A 26,785-nucleotide genomic window follows, 5' to 3' on the forward strand; every position below is an offset into this window, starting at 1 on the left:
TCTAGGTTGGTCATAGCTCTTCTTCCAAGAAGTAAGCTTCTTTTAATTTCATGGCTGCAGTCACCATCTGCAGTGATTTTGGAGCCCCAAAAAATAAAGTCTGACACTGTTTCCCCATCTATTTCCCATGAAGTGACGGGACCAGATGCCATGATCTTCGTTTTCTGAATGTTGAGCTTTAAGCTAACTGACATGGTTCGGAATCCTCAAATTCATTGTCTGTGGACTAAGGAAGAAATACCTACATGTCATAGAGGCTGATAACATATAAATTCACTGAAAAATCATTAATGAATGCCTTGGAGCTATTTCATTATGCTCTAGATCAATTGTGTACTAAAATCACATCAACTATGAATTAAAAATTTCTAGTCTTTATCACACAAAACATAGTATTTAGTGCTGATTTGCCTGTCCTGCACCTCTACTTACCTCTTGGTGTTTTTGTATTGTTTATTCAATCAAGTAAACTCCTAGTTAGTGGAAATACACAAAATATAGTTAGTAGAAAGACTCAAAAGAATTTTGACTCAGATTCTTTTGAGTCTTTCTTGGTGTTCTGCCAGCATCTTACCCTCATAAACATTCCATAGATTCCGGTTTGGCTGATGGATTGATCAGAATAGCTTCTGTAAAATTTTCCTCATAAAGGCCCATAGGGTGATTAGTCTCAAGTCTCCTGCAGTGGGTCATCACTGGGAGTGTCCTAATGTAGCCTGCATCTTTCTATCTAAAACCAGGCAGGATGGGGTGGGGAATCAGTAACAGTAACTACACATATGGAGTGCCAACTATGCACCACACCCTGCACTCGGTGCTGGGGATACAGCAGTGAAAAAACAAAGCACAGAGCTTGTCAAGTGACCACAGATGGCATTTCATTAAAACAACCACCTATAGGAAAAATGTCATCATCTCCTTTTACTGATGGAGAAGTTGTAGAGTAGCAGAGCTTCAACTAAGATTTATCTCAGAATGTTTCAAATTGAGAGTTATGACCTAATGTTGGATTAGTGCATAGTAAAATTTACTCAGTGGGTCACAACTCACATTTATTTTAAAGGATTGGATTGGAATGGAATTATCAGAGCACTTAGGGGTACATAGTGTGTAATAAAAGTATTATTTGCTGAGACTTCTGTTTCATTTATACGCACACATATGAGCCATAACGTATTTCTTACTGTGGATCATGCCAAGAAAACATATAAAAGCCACTGGTTTGTTCAAATTCCAACATGTCCCCTCCTAATTTCTATATTGTCTCTCCAGAGGAAGAAACTACATAGCATATTCTGGGAGTCTGTAAGCTTCCGTGAACATTTCGGCCCTGATTATACTATGGAATGGACTTCCCCAGTGGTTCAGCACTAAAGAATCCGCCTGCAATACAGGAGACACAAGAGATGTGAGTTCGATCTCTGGATTGGGAAGATCCCCTGAAGGAGGGCATAACAACCTACTCTAGAATTCTTGCCTGGAGAATCCCATAGACAGAGGAGCCTGGTGGGCTACAGTCCATGGGGTCACAAAGAGTCAGACAGGACTGAGGTGACTGAACACATACTTTGGAATATGGGATATGCTGGCATCTTCCCTGGTGGCTCAATCAGTAAAGAAACCGCCTGCAATGCAGGAGACCCAGGTTCAACCCCTGGGTCAAGAAGATCCCCCGGAGAAGGAAATGGCAACCTACTCCAGTATTCTTGCCTGGAGAAATCCATGGACAGAGGAGCCTGGAGGGCCACAGTCCATGGGGTTGCAGAGTCAGACACGACTGAGCGACTAACATTTTCACTTTCACTTGCCATGCTTAGGCACTGTAGTTATGCTCCCATCATCCCTCCCACTGGAAAGCGTCATTTGGTCTGCCTGCAGAAGAACTCTGTCTCACTTTAACATTAATAAGCAACTCCTCCTCATCCAACTATTGTCTCAGTTGGTTTTACCAGCCTGAGATGCACAGTTAAGCTCCATGACAACCACAAAGATATGATACATATCATCTAATTTTTTATAACTTAATAATAAAGCACTAACAAATGATACAAGAAAAAGGATAGATAATACCATGTAATACTCTTGAGTGCCAGAACCACAATAACATATTAACCACAGAAGTATCTGAGTAACCTCAAGTATCTGAGCATGTAGCCACCAAGACTTAAGAACACAGGTACAGGATGGTATCTGAAGTTCCCAAGGAATTATGTGGTCTTTACACCAGAAACTAGACTCCTCGTTTTGGGCCTTGAGGAACTTGAGGCATCTGGCAGCTTCTCTTGTGCACGTAGGAGAGGATGGGATGAAGAGATGCAGTGGGTGGTTCTATGGAAACAGCATAGCACCACCAATGAGAAGACTGGGTCTAGTCCCAGTTCTTTCTCTCACTAAACATGGACTTGAGCAAGTCATTTATTCTATAAGCCCCAATTTATTGCTTTCAAAATGGAAATGTAAAAGGATTTGCATTATTTATGGAATTATGAAGATTAGTTAAGATCATATAATCCAACTACAATTCTAAAATCACTTTAGATTTAAGGACATGCACAGTGTGAAAATGAAGAAATAGAAAAAGATACTTCATGCAAATGATAATCAAAGGAGAGCAAGAATGGTTACACTTACATCAGACAAAATAGATTTTAAGTCAAAAATGGTGACAAGAGACAAAAAAGGACATTATACAATGATAAGGGATCAATTCACTAGGAATATTAAACAATTACAAATATAAATATATACGCACCCATCATTAGAGCACCTAAATATAGAAAGCAAACATTGAGAAATATAGAGAAATACAATAATAGCAGGAAACTTCGATACCCCTCTTTTACTAATGGATGGAAGGTCTAGGCAGATCACTGAGGAAACAGAGGACTTGAATAATATTAATCAGCAATTAAAAACCTCTCAACAAAGAAAAGCCCAGAATCTGCGGGCTTCACTGGTAAATTCTACCAAAAATTTGAAGAGCAATTAATGGCAATTCTCCTCAAACTCTTTCCAAAAAAATCTGATGTGGAGAGGACACTTCAAACGCACTTACAAGGCCAGTGTTACCATGATATCAAAGTCAGACAAAGACATCAAAAGCATGGTTCTACTTATATGAGGTATTTAATATAGTCAAATTCATACAACCAAAGAATAGAATTGTGGTTGCCAGGGGCTGATGGAGAGGGGATGGGGAATTATAAACAAATGAGCATAAAATTTCAGTTGAGTAAGATGGGTAAGCTCCAGAGATCTGCTCTACAACATTATACACATAGACAACAACCCTAGATGGACACTTAAAAATCTGTTGAGAAGGTAGATCTCATATTAAGTATTCTTACCAAAATTAGATTAAAACAAATTTTAAATAAACATCATACAAGTGAAAGCATTTTGTAAACATAAGACAAGTTTCTACATTTAGATAACAGTATTTAGCATTTGTAAAAATAGTAGTAGTAACAGGAGAAAAAATAGTAGCACAAGTAGTAACCAAACTGTCTACAAGTTTAAATTCTAGCAACAACAAAAATTTTGTAAAACACAATTTTAACACAGAATGTCTCAACTACATGAGACAAAACAAATCCAAAATAACTAAAGTATGTATAATAAAATATATTCAAAGGAAATATATCTAAATGTTAGCAATGATTGGGCTGGTAGTCTTTCTTCCAATTTCTATATTCCTGTATTTAAACTTTTGTGTAATGAATATATAAATATATTTTGTAATGAAAAACATATTTATTAAAGATGGCAAAAAAGATACTATTAACTTTTTAAATAAAGAGAACAAATGATTCCTGATTGGAAAGAGAGTTGAAAAGTTCTTTGGAAAATTCAGGGGCTCCAGGAATGGAAGACCCATGAAGTTTTCACTTGTCAATTTGCATTCATTTTGCCCAGAAAGAAGCCAACATTACTAACCAAGTCACTAGAGAGTTATTGATATTGCCATAAATAAAATTGTATTCATTAAATTGCACCATAATATAAATAAATTTTTCTTAGCTCTGTGACTTGAGAAGGACCTTTAACCCTTCTGAGACTGCATTTCCTCAGGTGGAAAATGGCAGGAATTCAGTGAAGATTAAATGAGACAATGCATGTAAGAGCCCCCACTTGTTTCTCCCCTTCCTCGTCCAGCAAGGATCTTCTGATGTCTCTTTACTGTAATTCCTTGTCTTATTTGAGAGCCTTTATTCACAAATAACTGAAACCAACTGGAACCAGATTAAAAAAAAAACAAAAACAAAAAAGCAAATGTCCTGGAAAGACACAAGAGCATCTCACAGATGGCAAAGCAGAGGTAGAGACAGGCTTCAAGGCATCATGTGATACCTGAACCAAGAACCAGCAAGCTGCTGCGGCTCAGAGAACAGCTCTCACGGTCTGTCTCTGGGTCCACCTGTCTTCATGCTTTCATATTCTGTGACGTCAGTTCCTACTTTCTCCCCCTGCAGTTTGACAGTGTCTGCTTTCCCTCCTCATAGCAGCCCACAGCTTCTGAGTTTACTCTCCTCACTGCCAGCCTCTCTCAGAGATTGGCAGGAAGTTGCTCAAAGTCCTAATTCAAGGGAGGAAGTGGCTGTTGATTGGTCAACATGGGTCAGGTGTCCACTCCAGGTCCAATCAACTCTTTCGTTCATCTACTCTTTGGAGAATTGGACCGTCTCCTCAGAAAAATGCACACATATGCAATTTTTACACATAATTTCAAAGGATTCACAGAACTGAGGCATAACCATGAGCCATAAACCCCAGGGAAAGAATCCTTGGTCAGCGCAGTTAACAAAACTCACTGTTTACCTCTTTTATATGTGAAAGAAATGAGTCACTAATATAATTTGCATAAGGTAAACATCCATGTTCCAGAGGCACATCTTATAACCAGATCATAACAAAATGCTGCTTGGATACAAGCACAGCAACAGCACTTATATTTTACTATTTTCTAACTGACTATGGCAACCACATGTCTTTACAAACCATTCCCATACCTGCCGCTTAGCAGAACACCCACCTGGAGCTCCAGTGAATAACGTTTCCATGTGACTGGCTGTGTCACTTCTCCTGCCCCTACACTTATACACACCCACGCTGTTTTTTTAAGGTGCGTATAATTCTAATCTCCTTTCTTTTCCTGTTTTCCACCTGGGTTCTGTGAGATACTGAATCTTGCTTCATATAAGCATATGAGCCAAGCTTTTCCATCTGTTTCATTTGTCTTTCCCACCATACTGCTCCAAGTTGCAAGCTTCTATCAGAATTTGAGTTGCAAAAACAAATAAAGAAAGAAACTATAACTCCAAAACTGATTGGAGAGAAGGAAAGTATTAGCTTATTACATAAATATTAGGTCATGTAACTGAAAAATCCAAAGTAGAACTGACATTGGGTACACCTATACCTAGGGACTAAAGAAGGTCATTCAGATCAAGCCCATACATCTCTTTTCTCATCTCCCAGGTCTACTTTCCTCTTTGTTGGCTTCACCTCAAACAGGACCTATCCACAATGAACCCCTGGTTTATACTCTCCTTTTAGCTAGCATTCTAGGAGAAGAGCTTCTTCATCCCAATAGTTTCAATAGAGCCTCAAAACTGAGTCTCCTTGGGGAAATTTGAATCATGTGCAGATTCCTGGACCCATCACTGTGGCTAAGGAGATGGCAGGTACTCATTGGCCAGGCCGAGGTTATACGGTTATTCCTGGTACCAACTACCAGGGGGTTGACCTCACCAAAACCTTATGGAGTGAAGTGGTTCTCCAAGGGAAAATCAGAGCTATTCTCAGAAAAGGAGGGATAAATAGTAGGCAGGTGAAAAGTACAAGTGCTCATTACTTTATTAAATTAAATTGTGTTTCCTTTTTCTTCCATTCTCTTCTTAGTTTTATAGCATCTTTTTATACCCAAGAATAAAAACAGCTACTTTGAAGTCCAGCGTATGTTTTGAGGGTCTCTCCACTCCAATACGGTCCTTCTCTACTGTCGAGTATGACTCAATACTTGACAACCCAAATTCCTGGACCCCCAGAGGGATGAATGATGGAAAGTGAATATAGCCTTAAACTCTCCATACCTCACACCCTGAGCCAGAACATAGTTTTTTTTTTCAGTCTTAGGTCATTACTACTAGATTTATAATTTCAAGAGTAATTCTATATATGTGTGCCTAGACTTCACAATTCATGACTTAGGAAACAAGGCCATCTGTTCATAACCAAAGATAATTGGAAGGATGACCCAGAATTTGTTTCTAGAATCCCCAAAAAGGGATTCTGATCAAGCACATAGTGTTCCCCAGTGGTTTTCTCATTGTGCAATAATCAATGTGACTTGGACTGTGTCATCTCTTCTCTAAGCTTAAGAAGTGATTGAATTTGCTTTTTAAGCCCTATTTAATACTAACACTTGTCCTGCCTACTTCACAGTAGGCTCCAAGAAGCAAATGAGGTAATGTGTGTGGATGTACTTTGAAAATTATAGACTACAATTCAAAAGCAAGCTATTTTTATTATTTAACAATTAAAGTCATTTATTAAATTGTTCAATATTTATTTTCTAAATATTTACTGCTTTTCAAGCATCATGACATTTTCTAGGGCTATGAAAATGAATAAAATGACCTCAAAGATAGCACAAGTAACTACAGTACAGTGGGATCTGAGATGGGTACAGATGCTGCAGATGCACAGGAGGAGGACCCAGTCATCTTGGTGGGGGAGTGGGGAATGGGATTCACCTGAAAGGACATTTGAAAGAAGCATCCAATAGGGAGTACCCTCCTGCCAACTAGAGCAGGGAATGAGAATGTTTTTGTTGTTCAGTTGCTAAGTTGTGTCTGACTCTTTGCAACCCCATGGATTGTATGTAGCCTGTCAGGCCTCCTGATCACTTATTATCTTCCAGAGTTTGCTCAAGTTCATGTCCATTGAATCAGTGCTGCTATCCCACCATCTCATCCTCTGCTGGGAAGGAAGGTGTGTCTGACCAAAGACCCAGTGTGAGTAAAGACAGAAAGTGGACAAGCTCATGCCAGGTAGAGATTTGTCCAAGACCTCCTGGTGGTTTGCTGGTTTATCTCTACCTGGGTATATCCATCATTCTCAATTTTCTGGCCTTTACTGGGTTTTTCATTATTTTAAATAACACCATAGCACTGCAGATGGTGATTGCAGCCATGAAATTAAAACACTCCTTGGAAGGAAAGTTATGACCAACCTCAATAGCATATTAAAAAGCAGAGACATTACTTTGCCAACAAAGGTCTGTCTAGTCAAGGCTATGGTTTTTCCAGTGGTCGTGTATGGATGTGAGAGTTGGACTGTGAAGAAAACCGAGCGCCAAAGAATTGATGCTTTTGAACTGTGGTGTTGGAGAAGACTCTTGAGAGTCCCTTGGCCTGCAAGGAGATCCAACCAGTCCATCCTAAAGGAGATCAGTCCTGGGTGTTCATTGGAAGGACTGATGTTGAAGCTGAAACTCCAATACTTTGGCCACCTGATGCGAAGAGCTGACTCATTGGAAAAGACCCTGATGCTGGGAAAGATTGAAGGCAGGAGGAGAAGGGGACGACAGAGGATGAGATGGTTGGATGGCATCACTGACTCGATGGACATGGGTTTGGGTGGACTCCAGAAGTTGGTGATGGACAGGGAGGCCTGGCGTGCTGCAGTTCATGAGGTCGCAAAGAATTGTACACAACTGAGTGACTGAACTGAACTGATAGCTAAATATGTTTTGCCACTGATAGGGTTCAGGACATGTTACACTAAAATATGGCACCCCAGCATACTGACTATCTTAAGCTGCAGGAGTCAAAGAAAACAGTAAAAGCAGAAAGGTTGCTCTGAACTCCCCCACCACCCGCCCTTCTTTCATAAAAGCAGGAGATAAATCTTCCATGTGAAATGTACCTTGCCTGTACCAGGAGAAAGGGAGACATCCTTATCACAAGAGAAAGGTTGATTTAGGACCAAAAAGGCTGTAAAAACAAGTTTTGTATCTTCATCATTTACCACCCCTAGCCCAAACCCCTCTGCCTTGTCAATTCTTCAGATATTTATTGTTTATTTATTTAAAAGGTATAAAAGCTTCTTTATTTGGACCTATATCCTTTTAGGACTTCCATACATATGAAACTAAATTTGTTTTTTCTCATGCTAATCTGCTTTCAGTCAGTTCAGTTCAGTTCAGTTACTCAGTTGTGTTCAACTCTTTGCGACCCCATGGACTGCAGCACGCTGGGCTTCCCTGTCATCACCAGCTCCCGGAGCTTACTCAAACTCATGTCCATTGAGTCAGTGATGCCATCCAACCACCTCATCCCCTGTCATCCCCTTTTCCTCCACCTTCAATCTTTCCCAGAATCAGGGTCTTTCCAATAAGTCAATTCTTCACATCAAGTGGCCAAGGTATTGGAGTGTCAGCTTCAGTCCTTCCAATTAATATTCAGGACTGATTTCCTTTGGGATTGACTGGTTTGATCTCCTTGCATTCCAAGGGACTCTCAAGAGTCTTCTCCAACACCACAGTTCAAAAGCATCAATTCTTAGGCACTCAGCTTTCTTTATATAGTCCAACTCTCACATCCATACATGACTACTGGAAAAACCATAACTTTGACTAGATGGACCTTTGTTGGCAAAGTAATGTCTCTGCTTTTTAATATGCTGTCTATGTTGGTCATAACTTTTCTTCCAAAGAGCAAGCATCTTTTAATTTCGTGGCTCCAGTCACCATCTGCAGTGATTTTGGAGCCCAAGAAAATAAAGTCTGTCACTGTTTTCATTGTTTCCCCATCTATTTGCCATGAAGTGATGGGACCAGATGCCATGATCTTTGTTTTTTGAATGTTGAGTTTTAAGCCTACTTTTTCATGCTCCTCTTTCACTTTCATCAAGAGGCTCTTTAGTTCCTCTTCACTTTCTGCCATAAGGTGGTGTCATCTGCATATCTGAGGTTGTTGATATTTCTCCCTGCAATCTTGATTCCAGCTTGTGCTTTATCCAGCCCAGCATTTTGCATGATGTATTCTGCATAGAAATTAAATAAGCAAGGTGACAATATACAGCCTTGATGTACTCCTTTCCCAATTGGAACCAGTCCATTGTTCCATGTCTGGTTCAAGCTGTTGCTTCTTGACCTGCATGCAGATTTTTCAGGAGGCAGGTCAGATGGTCTAGTATACCCAGCTCTTTAAGAATTTTCCAGAGTTTGTTGTGATCCACACAGTCAAAGGCTTTAGCATAGTCAATGAAGCAGAAGTAGATGCTTTTTTTGGAATTCTCTTGCTTTTTCTATGATCCAATGGATATTGGTAATTTGATCTCTGGTTCCTCTGCCTCTTCTAAGCTTGAACATCTGGAACTTCTCGGTTCACATACTGTTGAAGCCTAGCTTGGAGAATTTTGAGCATTACTTTGCTAGTGTGTGAGATGAGTACAATTGTGCCTTGCATCAATTTAATAATTAGACCGGCCACAGAACCTAGACAGGAAGAAGGGAAATTTTTTCCCTCTCAACATAATCTGATATTTGCTGTAATCCACCATTCACCCTTTAAAACCTTTCTTCTTCTGTTTTTTTTTTTTTTTCCTTCCTCTTCTCTCAGAAAGTATTAGTAACCATTTTGTCAGACCTGCTTAGAGGGAAAGATGAAATTTCTCAAACTGGCTGCAGAATTAACAAGTACTTTCCCCAACAGTTATTACCTTGATGTTGGGACTATTATTGACAGTCAATGGCAGCTAAGACTATCCTAATTGTTAGTGAAAGAAATTAATTTCATGAAGATGTTTCCCTCCAAGTTGTTGTTCAGTTGCTAAGTTGCATCGAACTCTTCGCAACCCCATGAACTACAGCGTGCCAGCAGAGCGATATCCCACACAAGTAAGTATATTAGTTATTTTCCCCTGAATAGATGGCAAATGACAGTGTTCATCATAATTGCTCATTGAATATGATTTCTAATTACACAGCCACGAGCAGGGCTCCAGTTTTCATTCCAATTATGTTGTTCCAGAGGAATTTTTCCATGTTTCTCTCACCTAGATATGAATTCTCTGCCTCAGTCTCTCTACCTACTATAGAAAATTGGCTGGACCAACCTTTGTTCTCACTATGGAATCCAAAAAATGTGAACTTGTATATAATCCTATTGTTATTTATAACTCACATTTCATCTCCAAGGAAGGAAGTCCCTCCTCCTCTTTAAAAAAAAAAGGGGGGGTTTTGATCTATGTGGATATCTTGAACCATAAAACTTTTTGTTGCAATCATGAAGCCAGGCCATGTTGTTTTATTAGCTGGATAAATGCAGCCGTCACATCTGGTCAGGCCAGGTGGTGTCATGGTGGAAGTGCTTAAGATTGCATGCTGCCTGATGCTTACTCTATCAGATGAGGAAAAGTAGATGAAAGAGAAAAATGAGAGTGGGGATCAGAAAGCAGAAGCATTCCTGTCAGGCTACAATTTGGAAATAGGAAATAAATCTATCCCTTTTACAACCATCCACATCCAATTAGGAGAGAGGCAGAGCATTAAATCGCTAGGCACTTTATTTAATTAATCACTAGTGAAGAAGAAGAGAAAACAAATAAATAGAGCAAGTGTCTTATTACCTTCATTACTCATCACTCTCACTGCAGTTTCGGCACCTAGTGCCTGCTGCTTCTAATGACATTTTAAAGGCTCTTCACTCAGACAGTTTGGTTTGCAACAGTGGGAGAGAGTCAAGAGTTCAGTATCGAGGTGAGATTCCACCCATTATGAGGGGTTAGGTGTCCCTCAGCAGTGCCGAACCCAGCAGGACATTCTGGCATCCTATCTGCCACCCAGGGGCCACTCTCCAATTAACTCATGAACACTATTTGCCCTGACATTTCATATGGGAAATGAAGATCCTGACTTCTATGGAGACCAGAAGGCCAACCAGCCAAGGAGGCTGGAGACAGGAGTAGGAAGGTGGGATCCAGAGTTTTGCGATAGCTACCGCAGCACGTGCTAAGCAAGGTGAAGGCCCCTGTGGTGACACTCCAAGACGCCGGAGTCTTCATCCTGCACAGGAGTCTTCATGGAGGTATCCACTCTTCCTTCAGCAAGCAGTCACTGAGGGCTTATCAGAGGGCATACCACATTAGATGAGGGAGTGACCGGAGAAACAGGAGACACTGCTTCCAGGGAATAGGTGAACCTGTACAAGAGGAAAAAGATGTGCCCCAAATGGTGATAAAGGGGGGAATCCCAGGATGAAGCTGTGCAGGTGACCAGGGGATCAATCAATTCAAGTCAGAGGTAAGAAACGGGGTGAAATTTTTTTCTGAGAAGATGAAGTTGCTAGAATACCCACTGTGTTTTGAATAATTGACAGATTTACATAACTGGGAAAGAGCTTGGGGACTAATTAGTGGTAAGTACCTTAAAAACTCAGCAGAGACCATTATTAACACGCACCCCACCCCCCACAACAACAAAAATAGATTCCAAAAGTTATGCCACAAAGGAAATGTAAATGGCTCCGCTGTGAATAGGGTTTACCTGGTCATAATAATGTAAATTCTGACTATTGATTGGATCAAAATGACCATATAACTACACTGGGAGCTTGTGGAGAAGGACAGTTAGCTTGCAGAAGGTGGTGAAAGCTAAAATTCTCTTTTTCCATAGAAGGATGTCAATAGATAATGTCTGAAACTGAGAAATCAAGATGTAGCAGTACGGCATCGAGGTTACAGAAATGAAGCTATACTTCGCTTGCCAGAAAAAAATCAGGTAGAGGAACTGAAAATAGTTGTTTCTGGATCTGCAGGAAATGAAGAAAGAGAAGAGTAAAAGAACCATGTTTTTATAGCAAGTCACATCGAACTGTTTGACTTCCTGCACTTTGTGGGTGTGTAATGTGGGTGAAGATAAAATGTTAAACAAACAAAACAAAAGCAGCTCTATGAGTCTCCATGGTGTATTTATCAAGTCCGGTTGCTAAATAAAATATGGAGACTCCCAATGACTTTGAATTTCAAATAAACATTAAAACTGTTGAAATTTAACTTATTTTGGCAATAAAATTATATATTTTTATGGTATACAATGTGATATTTTGATATGTTTACATTATGAAATGATTATCGTGATCAAAATAATTAATATATCCAGCACCTCACATAGTTACTTTGTGTGTGTGTGTGTGCATATGTGGTGAGAACACTTAAAATCTACTTGCTTAGCAAGTTTTAGGTATATGATATAGTATTATTAACTGCAGCCACCATACTGCACACTTAATCTTCAGAGCTTGTTCATCCTGCATAACTGAAACTTTGTACCCTTAACCAATATTTTCCCATTTTCTGCACTCCTAGCCCCTGGCAACCACCATTCCACTCTCTGCTTTTACGAGTTTAACTTTTTGAGACTCCACATATAAGGGAGATTATGTAGTACCCAATAATTTGTTTTAATTTATTTTTTGGCCATGCCATATAGCATGCAGGATCTTAGCTCCTTGACCAAAGATCAAACTCGTTTCCCCTGCATCAGAAATTTTAACCACCGAACTGCCAGGGAAGTCCCCAATAATTTTTTAGTAGAAGCAATATTGAAAATATTTCACAGGACATACTTAAACTAAAAAATCATTCATTGCTATCTGAAATTCAATTTTAATTGGTGTTCTATAGTTTTATTTTAACCTAGCAACCCTCATCGTGACAATATCTTAATACTAAACATCTTGTTCATTATATTAGAGGCCACTTTATAAAGAACCACGGTAGAAATTTCTTTAAGGTCTCAATTCCAGAAAGAACTCCTGAGCAACATGAATGTATTGTTTTTATTTCTGGACACTATGAACTATATAGAAAAACTGATCTGGACTAGAGAATTGTTATCAAAAAGTTATTATTCTGATGATGTGTACTCATTGGCCCAAAAAGTTGCCAGAACCACCACAGATTTGGTTCTATTGCCTGGCCACTGGTAATAAGGAAGATGGCTACCTAAACAAGAGACAAATTGTATTACAAAAAAAAAAAAAAGAACAGAAATTAAATAAACAACAATGAAAACAAGCTCTCTACTTTTCTAAGCCAGTCTCTTTTGATGTCTTCGAAGAAGTTCCAGGGGTGGGTGGACCAGAACCTTCTTCAGCACTAGCTGTCTTAACAGTGGGGCCAGTGCTCATGGTGGTCCCAGGAGCCAGCCTTTGTGCTTCATAAGCCAACATCTTTCAGACAGCACCGAAATGTATCTAGAAATAAAACCTTCCCCTTTCCTTTTCGCCACGTGAGCATGAGGGATGAAACCCCAGCTGGTCACTCATTAGATGCCAGGGTTTGCTGCTTTCTCTCTGTAGGAAGAGTGTCTGTCATTGGGGAGGTGCTATCCTCAGCTGCTGGAGATGGGGAATAAATTATCTCTTTCCTGACATCCTCTGCCAGCTTGTTAGCATCACTGACAACTGCTCAAAGGCAGCAGAGCAAGAGAGGTGGCAATGAAGTAGGGAGGAAAGAAAAAGTTGCCACTTTCAAGCTTACACTGGGCAGATTCTTATTTAGAGCAATAAGTCAGCGTCAATTTTGCTCAGATGTTCACGTCTCCCTCTGGCTTCCTATACAACAACACAAAACGCAGCCTATGACCCTTATCCCAGTTGGAGCCGTGTACCTGTGCTCTGCCTACATGTCGATGTGAAAGCATCGAGAAAGGATGAGCATTTCTGAGCAGCTCCCTACAAATGCTAGAGGGCATCGTGTAGGGGCTAACGGGTACTCTCCGAGGTCAGAAGGGCCTGGGGCTTAAAACCTGACTGGATCACTTATCTATTAGCTGAGTTCACTTTGAACAAGTAGCCTCTATAAGCCTTTGTTCTCTCATCTGCAAAACTGGTACAATGAGTCCATCTTCACCCCAAGTTTACTGTGAGGATTAAATATTAAAAAAAAAAAACTGAATGCTTGGCATAGAGTAAAAGCTCACTGGATGTGCTTATTAACCTGCATAGCCAACCCTTTGAGCTGTGCAGCCCTCCTCCTCCAGCCATCCCATCATTACTGCCTTCTCAGCCCTACTGAGGGCAGCTAAATGATCAGTTCTCACACTCTGGGCGAGAGAAAACAAGGTGGGATAATGCTTGCTACAGCAGGAGTGCTAGTTGCAGGTCTCAGCCCAGCTGGTACGGCAGGAAGTTTCAGCAGTGGAATCACCAACGCCCCAGGACAGCACCCACCTTCCGGAACACACCTGGCAGTGCGCAGATGGGACCTTCCTTTCTGAATCAGTGACTTGCTCCCAGGATGCAGGTGAAACTTAGTAGTCTGCACAGCCTTCTGGAGTTCATGGCAAAAGTTTGTCTGAGGCACCTGATTAGAGGCTTTGTGGGGGTGGCCGTGCAGAGAAAGATCAGGCAAGAGCATTTTCTTTTAGCCTCAAGACTCCTGCTTCAGGTGAGGGGGCGGGGCCAGAAAGGAAAGGCTTATTCTAAGATCCCCATTGGTTACCAAGCCCAGAGCTTCCATAAGCTGTTTCCTTGTGGGTAGAACATTACATTTTGTGGCAAAACAATTTGCCCACTCTGCTATCCATTCACCCCTTCTGTCTTTGTGATTACATCCTTAATTTTCAGCTGTGCACGTGTGTGACTGAAGACCAGCTTCCCATTCTCCACTGCTGCTAAATATGGCCCTGAGGCTAAATGCTGGTCAGTTAGATGGGGTCAGAAGTGCTATGGAGTAACTTTCAGGAACCTTCCTTGAAAGTTAGCTAACGCATGCTCTTTGCTACTTTCTCTTTCTTTCTTATCCTTGAGGACAAAATGTGGACACGATGGCTGGAGTTTAAGCCATCATGGAGTTAAGCCCCCATCTTTTGGGGGGAAGAAGACAGATGCTGATGAAGGAATGGATGAACTGAAACAGTGTGGGAGCCTGGGTCTCTGAGGCTGTGAACAGCCACTGCGTTAGCTCTGGACTGTCTCCATTTGGACTTCTTTCATGATGGCAAGAACTAAACTCTCTTTTGAAGCCACTTCTACTTATATGTTTATTTTTGTTGTACACATTTGGACCTAATTCTAACAGATACATCCTTTTATTCTGAATCGATATAGAATCATGCACCAATAGAGGAGATGATCTGAATGGTAGTAGGACCAAACAGTTTTCATTCTAGACAAGCAAAAATATTTTTTTCTGTTTTAAATTACTTTGTTACTATTTCTTTGATATTGTTTTTGTTGTTTATTTTCTCTCTTTTATTGTCTTCCTTTCTTCTTGTTTTTTCGGTGGGAGGTTCAGGTTTTTAAAAACATAAAATCTGTTTCTGTTTTTAAATTACTTGGTTATTGTTTCCTTGTTATTGTTTTTGTTGTTTATTTTCTCTCTTTTCCTGTCTTTGTTTCATCTTGTATTTTTTTTTTGGTGGGGGGAAGGTTAGTTTTGTCCATTCAGAACATTAAACAAAATTCCCTTGGCCCCACATCCCTTTATTTTCTATTTTATTTCTGAAAGGCCAGTTTTCTGCCTGGAGATGAATGTTTTATGATTTTGTCTTTATTTTCAAATTGCTGCCACTTGAAAGACATGTCATAAGTTTGAATTTAAATTAAAGGCTTTTAAAAATCTTTTCTCCCTGTCCTTTCTGTTGATATACTGGCATACTCCAGCATTTCTTTAGCAGCCTATAAGGAAGGATACCGTGTAGGGAAGAAACCACCCCGACCTGCTCAGGTCCAGCTGTGTCTGTTCAGCATTTGGACCTGGCATCTTCTCTGCAGCTGCATCATTGCAACCACCTACAACCACCCATGTCACTGAGCCCACTATGCTCTTACAGCCCAAGAAATCTACTTCCCTCAGTCATTCTGAGGCCCTGCCTAGTTTATATTGGCCATTTTCACAGCTGGCATCCGCTAAAGTCAGTCCACAAAAGCTAATTAAGCTAATTCATCACAATTATCCCAGTCACAGTTACTAGTCCATGTTATATATCTCAGATCCCCAGGAAATCATGTCAGGCTCATAAGAAATGGGAGCTGTTATCAAACTTGGGCTTTTTCATCTCCTTATGCTTGGATTTTATAGGGGCAGGTGTCTCAGGAAGCCTCTTGCCTCGTGTCTCATATACATGCCTGACTTTAGCCTCCCCATAAAAGTCACAGTTTGGGACTATGGGGGGAGGGAGGAATTTGATGACTACCTGTGCTTCCCAAATTTCTTAGATGACAAATTCTTAGATTTCTGGACGACAAGAATCACCTGTCAGATCCTAAATTCTCCCAACCCAGCTCAGATCCACCAAATCAGAATCTCCAGGGGAGATTAGGGAAACACCGGGCAGTTAGGGAAACACTGACCTAGATCTTTGTGAGCAAAATTAACATAGATGTGACAAGGGAGCTTCAGAGTGTGGCTTTAGAGTTAACCAGACCTCACCACCTTTGTTTTAAGCAAGAGATTTAACTTTTCAACCCTCAATTTCATCGTCTCTAAAATGGAGGTAACAAGTCCAGCCCATCTGACTTGTGATGTAGATTATAAATAAGATCCAGGGACTTCCCTGGTGGTCCAGTGGTTAAGCCTTCGCTTTCCAATGCAAGGGGTGCAGGTTTGATCCCTGGTCCAGAACTCAGATCCCACGTGCCCTGCCTGCGGCCAGATCACCAAAACGTAAGACTGAAGCAATAGTGTAATAAATTAAATAAAGACATCAAAAAAATCGTTTAAAAAAAAATAGAGAAGATCCCTGTGAAACAACTGATGCTTAGCAAGAACTCAGTGGTGGCTACCAGCATTCTTACGGTGACAATGAGTTTTATGAGCCTGAAGAGGTCTTAATTTGCATTCAAAAATGAAGAGGACTTAAAACTTCACCCAGGAGACTGGCGTTCTTCTAACTTCAGCATACTGAAAGCTGGCTTGACAGTCAGGTGGGAGAGAGGCATTTTTCTCTTCTAACACAGAAACAAGGTAGAAGGCAGGGTAGTTCTGTGATGTAGTCATGTCTAAGAAGTCAAGCTTTTCAGGGACATTAGTGAACATGAGTCAGTCACTCAGGCATGTCCAACTCTTTTCGACCCCATGAACTGTAGTCCACCAGGCTCCTCTGTCCATGGAATTTTCCAGGCAAGAATACTGGAGTAGGTTGCCATTCCCTTCTCCAGGAGATCTCCCCAACCCAGGAAATGAACCTGGATCTCCTGCATTGCAGGCAGATTCTTTACCTTCTGAGCCACCAGGCAAACCCAGCACGTTAGCTTGTAAGGTATTTTCCCAGAAGGCGGGTGGGTAGGTAATTTCTTGGTAGGGGGTAATTTTGGGTATTGCCTTGGTGGTGGTGGTTTAGTTGCTAAATCATGTCTGACTCTTGCGACCTCATGGACTGTAGCCTGCCAGGCTCCTCTGTCCATGGGATTTTCCAGGCAAGAATACTGGAGTAGGTTGCCATTTCCTTCTCCAGGGGATCTTCCCGACCCAGGAATCGAACCCGGGTCTCCTGCATCGCAGGCAGATTCTTTACTGACTGAGCTATGAGGGAAGCCTTGTTCAAGCAGAGATACTATAGTCACAGAAACCAATTCCCATGTCATATCTCAGATTTTAAACCTGGGCTTCCCTGGTAGCCTGGTTGATAAAGAAACTGCCTGCAGTGCAGGAGACCTGGGTTCAATCCCTGGGTCCGGAAGATCCCCTGGAGAAAGAAATGGCAATCCACTCCAATATTCTTGCCTGGAGAAACCCATGGACAGAGGAGTCTGGCGGGCTACAGTCCATGGGGTTACAAGAGTCAGACACGACTTAGCGACTAAACCACCACCACCACCACAAATCCAAAGAGAAGGTGTTAGCCCAAATTATCTTAAATATTTAGTCTGGGCTTTTCTGCTGCTGGGCCTCTGACCCTTCTACAGGCCTAGCCTAAAACCCTTCTTGACCTTGGTTTCCTCCTCCCCACTTACATACTGAGGTCCAGAAGTGGGAATTTGGACTCAGAAGGCTGGGGAACTCCTAGGGAACCAGGCAGGTCTGACTTCCCTTCTCTCCTTGGAATAAAATGAAGACTCCAGGTGGATCTAAACATTATTATTCCCTCAGCCTGTCCTAATCTCCTGGCTGGCATGAAGTCAAACAATGGATAGTTATGACTGTTTAGTAGCAAAAAGACGAACTTGGGGACACTTGGCTAATTATGAAGCCCTCCATTATATGCCCAAAGTACAGCAAAGAGTTGAGGGCAGGAAGAGAAGGGTGGGTGAATGAAGAATTTTCAAAATTCTAGGCACACTGAGCATTGTATCATTTAGTTTTCATAACAGCCCCATGTAATGAACTTTATTCTACACATTTACCAGTAAGAAAATAGATATATTTCACAAATTGCTCAAGTCAAGCAAATCACTCAAAATCACACAGCCAGTATGTTGAAAAGCCAGGGTACAAGTCTATGAACATGTAATCCCAAACTGATGCCCTCTACTGTCTATCAGACTGCTTCCAATGACAGTCAAGAGAAGAAGAGAATTAAGAAATTCATAAACTAAAGTTTTTCTGAAGACATTCCTAGGACTTTCCTGGTGGTCCAGTGGCTAAAACTTTGCATTCCCAATACAGGGCAGCCCGGTTTGATCCCTGCTCAGGGAACTAGATCCCACATGCTGCACCTAAAGTCCCATGTGCCACAACAAGGACCTGCCACAGCCAAACAAATACACAGAATCAAAAGGCATTCCTGTACTTGGTTTAGATTGCACCTGGTTTCTCTTGAAATAAACTGTGTCACCTCAACTCAGGCTTATGAGCCAAATATGTAGGACATTCTTTATACCTTCAGCCAAAGTCTATCTCTTCCTAAAAGCTTTTTTTTTTTTTTTTTTGTCTCTAGAGCTGCTGCTGCTGCTAAGTTGCTTCAGTTGTGTCCGACTCTGTGTGACCCCTGAGACGGCAGCCCACCAGGCTCCCCTGTCCCTGGGATTCTCCAGGCAAGAACACTGGAGTGGGTTGCCATTTCCTTCTCCAATGCATGCAAGTGAAAAGTGAAAGTGAAGTCGCTCAGTCGTGTCTGACTCTGAGCGACCCCATGGACTGCAGCCTCCCAGGCTCTTCCATCCATGGGATTTTCCAGGCAAGAGTACTGGAGTGGGGTGCCATTGCCTTCTCCACAGGAGTAGGCAAACATTTCTTTAAAGGACCAGAGAGTAACAATTTTAGGCCTTGCGGTCCACGTGTTTTTTGTGGCAAACCACCTTTGCCTGTATAGGTGAGAACAGCCACAGAAATGATACACACGAATGAGCTATCTGTGTTGCAGTGAAAGTATTTACACCAGCAGCTGTCGTTTGCCAGCCCCTGCTCTAGAGGAACAAGGTTCTTCCCTACTTCTCTTCTAAGCTTTTCTTTGTCTCATCCAAATCCCATCCAAGTGTGCTGACTATGAATACAGGCGTAAAAACCAGATGTTAGCTGATGCACTCTGCTCTCTGAGATTAAAACGAAACCACTTGCAGGGGTAGCCTGCTCGCCACCCAGTTTCTCGAGGGTAAATGAGCATGTACCCCGTGGTATGAAGTGGTTCAATGTATGGATCATCTTGCCTTCTCATATTTTCTATCTTTATTCTACACCACATCATGCCAGACATAGATCCTAGGCCTGTTCCTTAACACACACACACATTTAGTCATACAGAAATTTGTTCATAGCTGACAAATATCCATGGGAAAATGGATACCGAATTCACAGTGAAATAATTCAAACTATTTAACATCAAATGTGTTATTCTCAAGATTCCTCTGGCCACTTTACCCCTAATTTCTAGCTTCCTACCATCTTTTTGCTTACCGCCTTCCAGATACTTCTCATATTTTGCTAGGCAGAGCTACTCAGTCCATCTCCATGCCCACTAGGCGTGGCTTTGCAAGGAGATGCCCTGCCTTCTCTTCCTCACTCTCCCTCCAGCCTCTGTAAGAGGAAAGGGACGTGACTTAGAAATACCTCTCCATCATCTCGAAACCACCCTCCTCTCTAAAACCAAAAGCTTCTTTACAGTTTTCATTTTAAGTGACATTTCCCCTACATTACACAAATTAAAATCACTCTGTAAGGATATTTTTTACTTTGAGCAAAAGAAGTAAACTCTAACACAAATAGGAGACAGGCGTTACTGAATGCATGCTGAGGAAAAGCTGAAGAAATGGTTTCAGAGTGGCAGACAAGACATAGCACAGGCCTCGGCGGGCAGGAGCCTGTGGTCTCCATTTCTCTAACGTACAGCCACTAAATACGATACCGGAGGCTTTGACCCCAAGTGTCTCTGTTCCAGACTGGATTCCAGAAAGAGTGAAGCACTCTAATTGTCTGGACCACATATAGTTCTTGTGGTCAGGAGTCTGAGTACTGAAATGAGTAGCTGCATCAGAACCCATCAGGTCTGGGAAGGCAAATTCTAAAGAAGGGATGCTGTGCCCTCCTCAAAAACAACCGAGCAGACATTCACTCTACTGTGTTTCCAATCAAAGACTTCTCAGCCAAAAGGACAGAATTACTAGTTCAGTTCAGTTCAGTTCAGTTGCTAAGTCGTGTCCGACTCTTTGCGACCCCATGAATTGCAGCACGCCAGGCCTCCCTGTCCATCACCAACTCCCGGAGTTTACTTAAACTCATGTCCGTTGAGTCGGTGATGCCATCCAGCCATCTCATCCTCTGGTGTCCCTTCTCCTCCTGCCCCCAATCCCTCCCAACATCAGAGTCTTTTCCAATGAGTCAACTCTTCGCATGAGGTGGCCAAAGTATTGGAGTTTCAGCTTTAGCATCAGTCCTTCCAATGAACACCCAGGACTGATCTCCTTTAGAATGGACTGGTTGGATCTCCTTGTTGGAATGCTCCAAATATGTGTTACAGGCAAATGTTAGGAGATCAAAACATTTGGGTACGAAATTCCCTGGAGATCTAGTGTTTAAGAATCCACCTGCCAATGCAGGGGACATAGGTTCAATCCCTGGTCTGGGAAGATTCCACATGCCTCAGAGCAATTAAGCCCATGCACCACAATTACTGAAGCCTGTGTGCCCTACAGCCTGTACTCCAAACAAGCAAAACCACCTCAATGACCCGTCCACCGCAACTAGAGAGGAGCCCCCTCTCGCCACAACTAGAGGAAAGCCCATGTGCAGCAACAAAAACCCACTGCAGCCAAAAATAAATAAATACATAAATAAATTTTTTTAATTTAGCTTTTTTCCATTAGCTACCTCTCACTTGCCTAGCACTGGTTAACGTAGTAAATGTTTTCTAAGGTACACATGTAGCTGGTACCTAAATCCTGGCTCCCCCACTAAAAGCCTTGCTCTTTGACTTATAGACTCTCATTTATTCATGATTGCCCTACAAATTATAGATGAAGGTGTATTATTATGCCCATTTCACAGATGTGGACATTGTGACTCCATTTCTGCCACAGGTCACTGACACACCTTATTTGTGCCAGAGGTGGGATGTGAAATCGGTTTTTACTACTTCAAGCCCACTCTTTGGCAGGATTGTTGTTAAGAGGTCTTTTGAATGTGTAGGTCACCTGACTATCCCAGACCTCATCTATATAAAGTACATGACTCTTTGCCACCTGCTTACACAGAAATCACCCCCTTTGAATCCCCCTAGTCTCCCTCCCTCCCTGGGAGAGCATCTCATGAGTGCTCAGAAAACACTTGCTCATGTTCTCTGCCCCAGCTCCTCATTGAGGCTCCCAGCCCCTCTACTGAGGCTGAACCCCAGGAGGATACAAAGATACCTCTATAGACTCGGGCCGCTTTCCCTGATGAACCTGGAGTTCTCAGGGTACCAGACATGCCCAGGGCGGTGGCAATCAGAAGTGGAGTAGAAGGACAGCCCCTTATCTGACTATGAGTTTTAGTGTTTCTTCACCCCCAAAAGATACTGATGGTTCCCAGACAGGGACAAAGTCTTTCAATGACGCTAATCTTTCAGCTTCTGGCCCCAGCCTCCTCCTGCTCACCAGTTCCCAGTGCAGAGTCCTTGAAGGGTTTGTCTGACTGCCCAGGCCTCAGTCATGCATCACACACAGGCAGCAAAAAGGCCAGGGTAACAGTGGGCTAGACTTCTCCCCTCACACTGTGGAAGTCCTAAATATACAAGAAGATTCAGAAGTTAGGGCAAAACTAAATAAACAAAAAGGGCCAAGGTCCATTGGATGCCACGTAGCCCCTCCACTATCACTCTCCCCCCTGGCTCTATCACCAGATCCTCTTTACTCCTTTGGCAAAAACAGGCAAGCAAACCAAAAAAGTTTTAAATCCTCTTTGCATATGAAATTATGCAATTCAATATTTGGGAGGAGGTGGAACCCTACACACCAGAGGAATCAAGGGGCTGCCATTCTGAGGACAATGGGGAACTCAGTCATAATTCATTAAGGAGGACACAGTTGGGATACCAAGGAAAGATAAGGAAGCGGGCAGGGAATGAGGAGCCAAGGTCTTAAGGCTTAGAGTGGGTACTTTCTATAGATCAGCTCCTAAAACTTGTAAAAGAAAGACTTCATGCTCTAAAGTCAAATAGACCCAAATTTCAAACTTTGGTTTCATCACTCTGTAAACTTGTACAAGTTACAATATCTCTGAGCCGAAGCTTCTTCATTTGCAAAATAATGAAACAGAAAATCACTGACCAATTTAAATAAGATAATGCAAATAAAGTGGCTTGGAGATTGTCACTTAATAAATATTTCTTCTCCCCCTCCCCTCTGGGGAATTAAGATAAATAAAATTTTCATTTGCACAGTAAACTAGTTTGTATATTTCTTGCATGATTTTCCATATTTATAACTTTTTAATGAAAGTATTTTTAATATGGCTGTGAAAAAGCATCTATAATTACATTTAACAAGAATTTTAAATGACTATTTTAAAAAAAGGGTTTTTCTTCTAAGTGGAAATTGTAGATTAAAAGTCATGAACGAGTAGTCTGTATAGGGTGGCTATTTAAGTAAATTGTAATATATGACTTCTGGGCTTATAGGGAAGAGGGTAAATTAACTTTTGCAGGGTGGTGTTATTGGGTGCCTGCCACTAGGCTGGGTGCTTTATATTTAATCTTTATAGCAACGCTATAAGAAAGTCATTTTACAGATAGAGGAACTTGAGGCATTAAGCAATTTAGCCAAAGTCACAAAAGAGAAGTTTGTCTGACAATGAGGCGCATCATGGAGAGTTTAGCCAAGTTACTTGACGGTATTGCTGCCTCTGCCTCCATTTTGTTCAGCCAAATAGCCTGCAGGACCCTAAACTAACACGAGGCCTCTCATGCAAGCACAAGCCCTGGATAGCAGCCACAGAGTCACAAGTGAATGTTAAGTTCCTGATATGACTTTTCAACAGTCCTTGTGATCAAGTCTCCCCTGCCCCCCAGCTCTTTCCCTTCAGGCGCCCCTTAGGTAAGCCATGCTCTCCCAATGGAGTTTACCAAAACCTTGCTCTTTTGGTTTGTATTGACCAATCAGGCCCTAGCCCAGGATCTCCAAAGCCCTACACCCACAGACCCTAATAAAGGCACGTGCCCTAGGTCCTGCCTTTCCCTCTAACTCTGCCTTGACCTCCCCATGTGGCCCCTTGCAGTGTGCCTGGTACTTCCTTCTGCCCAGGAGGACTAAACCTCTATTTCAATTTCTCTTGTGGTCTGTTTTAAATTGAACTCAGCTCACTATCCAGCACCATGGATCCCACTTAATACATGCTAATTCGACAAAGTAATGACACACATACTCAGGCTACTTCCACTAATCCACTCTTGCTCACTCAGACCGTGGCCACCAAACAAAAGCAATAATAAGTGTGTCCAACTGTCAAGTATTCACTAAGCAGCAGCACAGGAGTAACAGACAGGTTGTCTTCTCACAGCCCCATAGCTTTGGCCAGCAAGAAGACAGTCAGTCCAGATAGATTTAGACGTTTTATTACGCACAGCGCAGCAGACAGTGTAAGCTCCCTGTTTGCAACAGGTCCTTACTCCCCAAGTCCCATGGGGGCGACGCAGAGGCAGGCACACTTGAATATCATGCAAGGAGTGGGTGTCTGACCCCCGAGGAACCCTGAGCTGCCTTATCCTCCCCTCACCCCACACCCCTAGGAGACAGGATATTTATTACCCTGCAATATAAACAAATCTTCCCTGAGAAGGGGAGAGAGAGGTCTTTATCTTTACTGTCCTGGACTCTCTCCATGAAAGGAAACATTCTCTCTACTCTCCTGGAATGTAAACAAATCTGAGTAAACTGGTTGTTAAAACCTAGCTGAGAAGAATGTGAGAGATTCATAAAGAATTGTCTCCCATCCCCCTAAAAATGTAATGGGGTGTTAACACACCACTCTTTTCTGTTTAATTTTTCCTTCATTTATCAAACAAATATTAATTCATTGATTCACTCATTCAAAATCTATTCACATATTACTAAGTGATTCCTATGTATACTGGTAGGTGTGCTGATTGCTGAACATAAAGCCATAAGACAAACACAGTCCTTACCTTCATGGGGCCAACATTTTGATTGGGGGTCAAAATCTGTTTCCACAGCAATCTTTGGCAGGTGGTATTCATCAGGGCAGATGCAGAAAAATCCAGTTGTCTCTGAAAGAAGGCATGTGCTTAGTCACTCAGTCATGTCTGACTCTTTGTGACCCCGTGGACTGTAGCCCGCCAAGCTCCTCTGTCCACGGGGATTCTCCAGGCAAGAATACTGGAGTGGGTTGCCATGGTCTCCTCCAAGAGATCTTCCCAACCCAGGTATCTAACCCAGATCTCCTGCCTTGTAGGTGGATTCTTTACCATCTGAGCCACCAGGGAAGCCCAAGAAGGTAGGCATAGGCGGTAAAACAATTCACAAAATCTTTTCATAAGCACTAAATGAACCTACATATAGACTCATCATTAAAGCAAGGAACTGAATGTCAGGGCATATTGAAGTTCCTAACACATTCACTAAGTATTCTGAGTAGATGGTGTCATTGTTGCTGGTGAGGAGACCCAGGTAAAAAGGACTGAAGAGCCAACAAAAGCAATCATTTTCTCCTTAGAATTTAATCTTACCAACAAAAATTCTCCTATTTCCATAATAATTACTAATATGTTTGTTAGAGAATATTTTCATTTTCATTATATCTGAAAATAATATATGCTTATTGTTAAAAAAGAAACCCTAAAAACATGTAGAAAGTGTAAAGGAATGGGTTATCATGCAACATGATGCCACCCAGGTAAAACTATTTTAACTTACTGGAGTAGTATTTCCCTGGTTAACTCAAATTCACATATTCAGATATCTGTGGGGATTTTGTTTGTCTTTCTTTTCCTGAATTGGAGTTCTATTGCATATACAGTTTAGTTTATATTGCTTTTTTCACTTAACTCTTATAATAATATTCTTCCAAAACAATTTTAATAGCTACATATGAGTTCATCATATAGAGAAGCATTAATTTATTCAACCAGCCCCCTGCTATTGTACTATACCTTCTGTTTGTTTTTCCTTAGGATAAATAGTTTTTTTAAAAAAAGAATTTATTTGGCTATAATGGCTGCAACACTCAGGATCTTTAGTTGCAGTGCTCAGGCTCAGTAGTTGGGGGCGTGTGGGCTTAGTTGCCCTGGGGCCTGAGGGATCTAGATCCCAGACAGGGATAGAACCCATGTCCCCTGCATTGGAAGACAGACTCTTAATCACTGGATGACCAGGAAAGCCTCTATCAACAGCTTCTTAAACACATCTTTCCCCACATCTCTCTGTTTAGGTCATTGGGATTGATTGCCAATAGTAAGATGATCACATTGAAGGATGTGCCCATTATTGCTGAAACCCTGTTTCAGCAGAAAACAGAAACACTGTTTTATTTTACATTCTACACTGGATTGTTTTGTTAAACTCAGCTTTTAAGGGGAGGTGGATGATAAGGGAGGGGAGGTGGATGATAAGGGTGAGGAGGAAGAAAGGGAAAAGGAGGCAGGAAAAGACAGATTCAGAGGCAGACAGCACTCACATGTTTGTAATCCAGGAGCTTGTTCCTCCCAGAGTGCAGTGGGTGAGGGCGCTTATACATTTTCCTGAATTTGGTTCCAGGAATAAGCTCTGGTTGACCAATGCTTCTGGACGCTTCCCCTGTGGTCCCCATCAGAGTCCTCAGTGATTTTCATAACAGATGAAGTCACTGACAAGTCTTCAGTTTTAGAACTTTAGAGAGTTCCTCCCCCTTTGCAGGGGCTGAGAAGTATCATAGCCTCAGTCATGTTGCCCAAGACTAACTCTTTAAATAATATCCAGATTACAAATGTAATTTTTCAGAGTGTCTTTACTTTTGTAGATTTTTTAAAAAAATATTTCATATTAGCTTTAAGAATATTGGAAATGAAGAAGATAATATGAGAAAATAGACCATCCATAGTCTTCACAATCACAGTCATTGTTAACATTTCAGCAATTTTTCTTCCAGGCTGTTATTCATACTTTTTTTCCTTTTATAAAATTGTAGTCTTACTCAGCTTTTTTCCACTAAACCTTGCCATGAGCATTTTCCCATGATATTACATAACCTACAAAAACATTCATTTTAATGGCTGCAAGATATCCCAGTGAGAAGAGCCATAATTTCTGTTGCCATTCCCTGTGGGAAGGCACTTAGAATATTTCTGACTATAAATAATCCATGTCAACACTTCTGTGTATAAAGCTAATTAAAGCAATGTTAGCTTTGTTCTGAGACAGATAATTTTTAG

General features: G+C 41.5%; 1 long non-coding RNA gene across 1 annotated transcript; it reads right to left on the reverse strand.

Moving 5' to 3' along the window:
- Positions 1–10,713: 10,713 nt before the first annotated feature.
- Positions 10,714–26,187, reverse strand: LOC138991203 (uncharacterized). The gene is made up of 3 exons (XR_011467162.1): positions 26,053–26,187; positions 24,545–24,646; positions 10,714–11,207 (listed from the first exon to the last, which is right to left on the reverse strand). It is a non-coding gene; the product is annotated as an uncharacterized lncRNA (long non-coding RNA).
- Positions 26,188–26,785: the final 598 nt, after the last annotated feature.

This window comes from Bos mutus, chromosome 16, assembly GCF_027580195.1.
Source record: "Bos mutus isolate GX-2022 chromosome 16, NWIPB_WYAK_1.1, whole genome shotgun sequence".
Lineage (NCBI taxonomy): Eukaryota > Metazoa > Chordata > Mammalia > Artiodactyla > Bovidae > Bos > Bos mutus.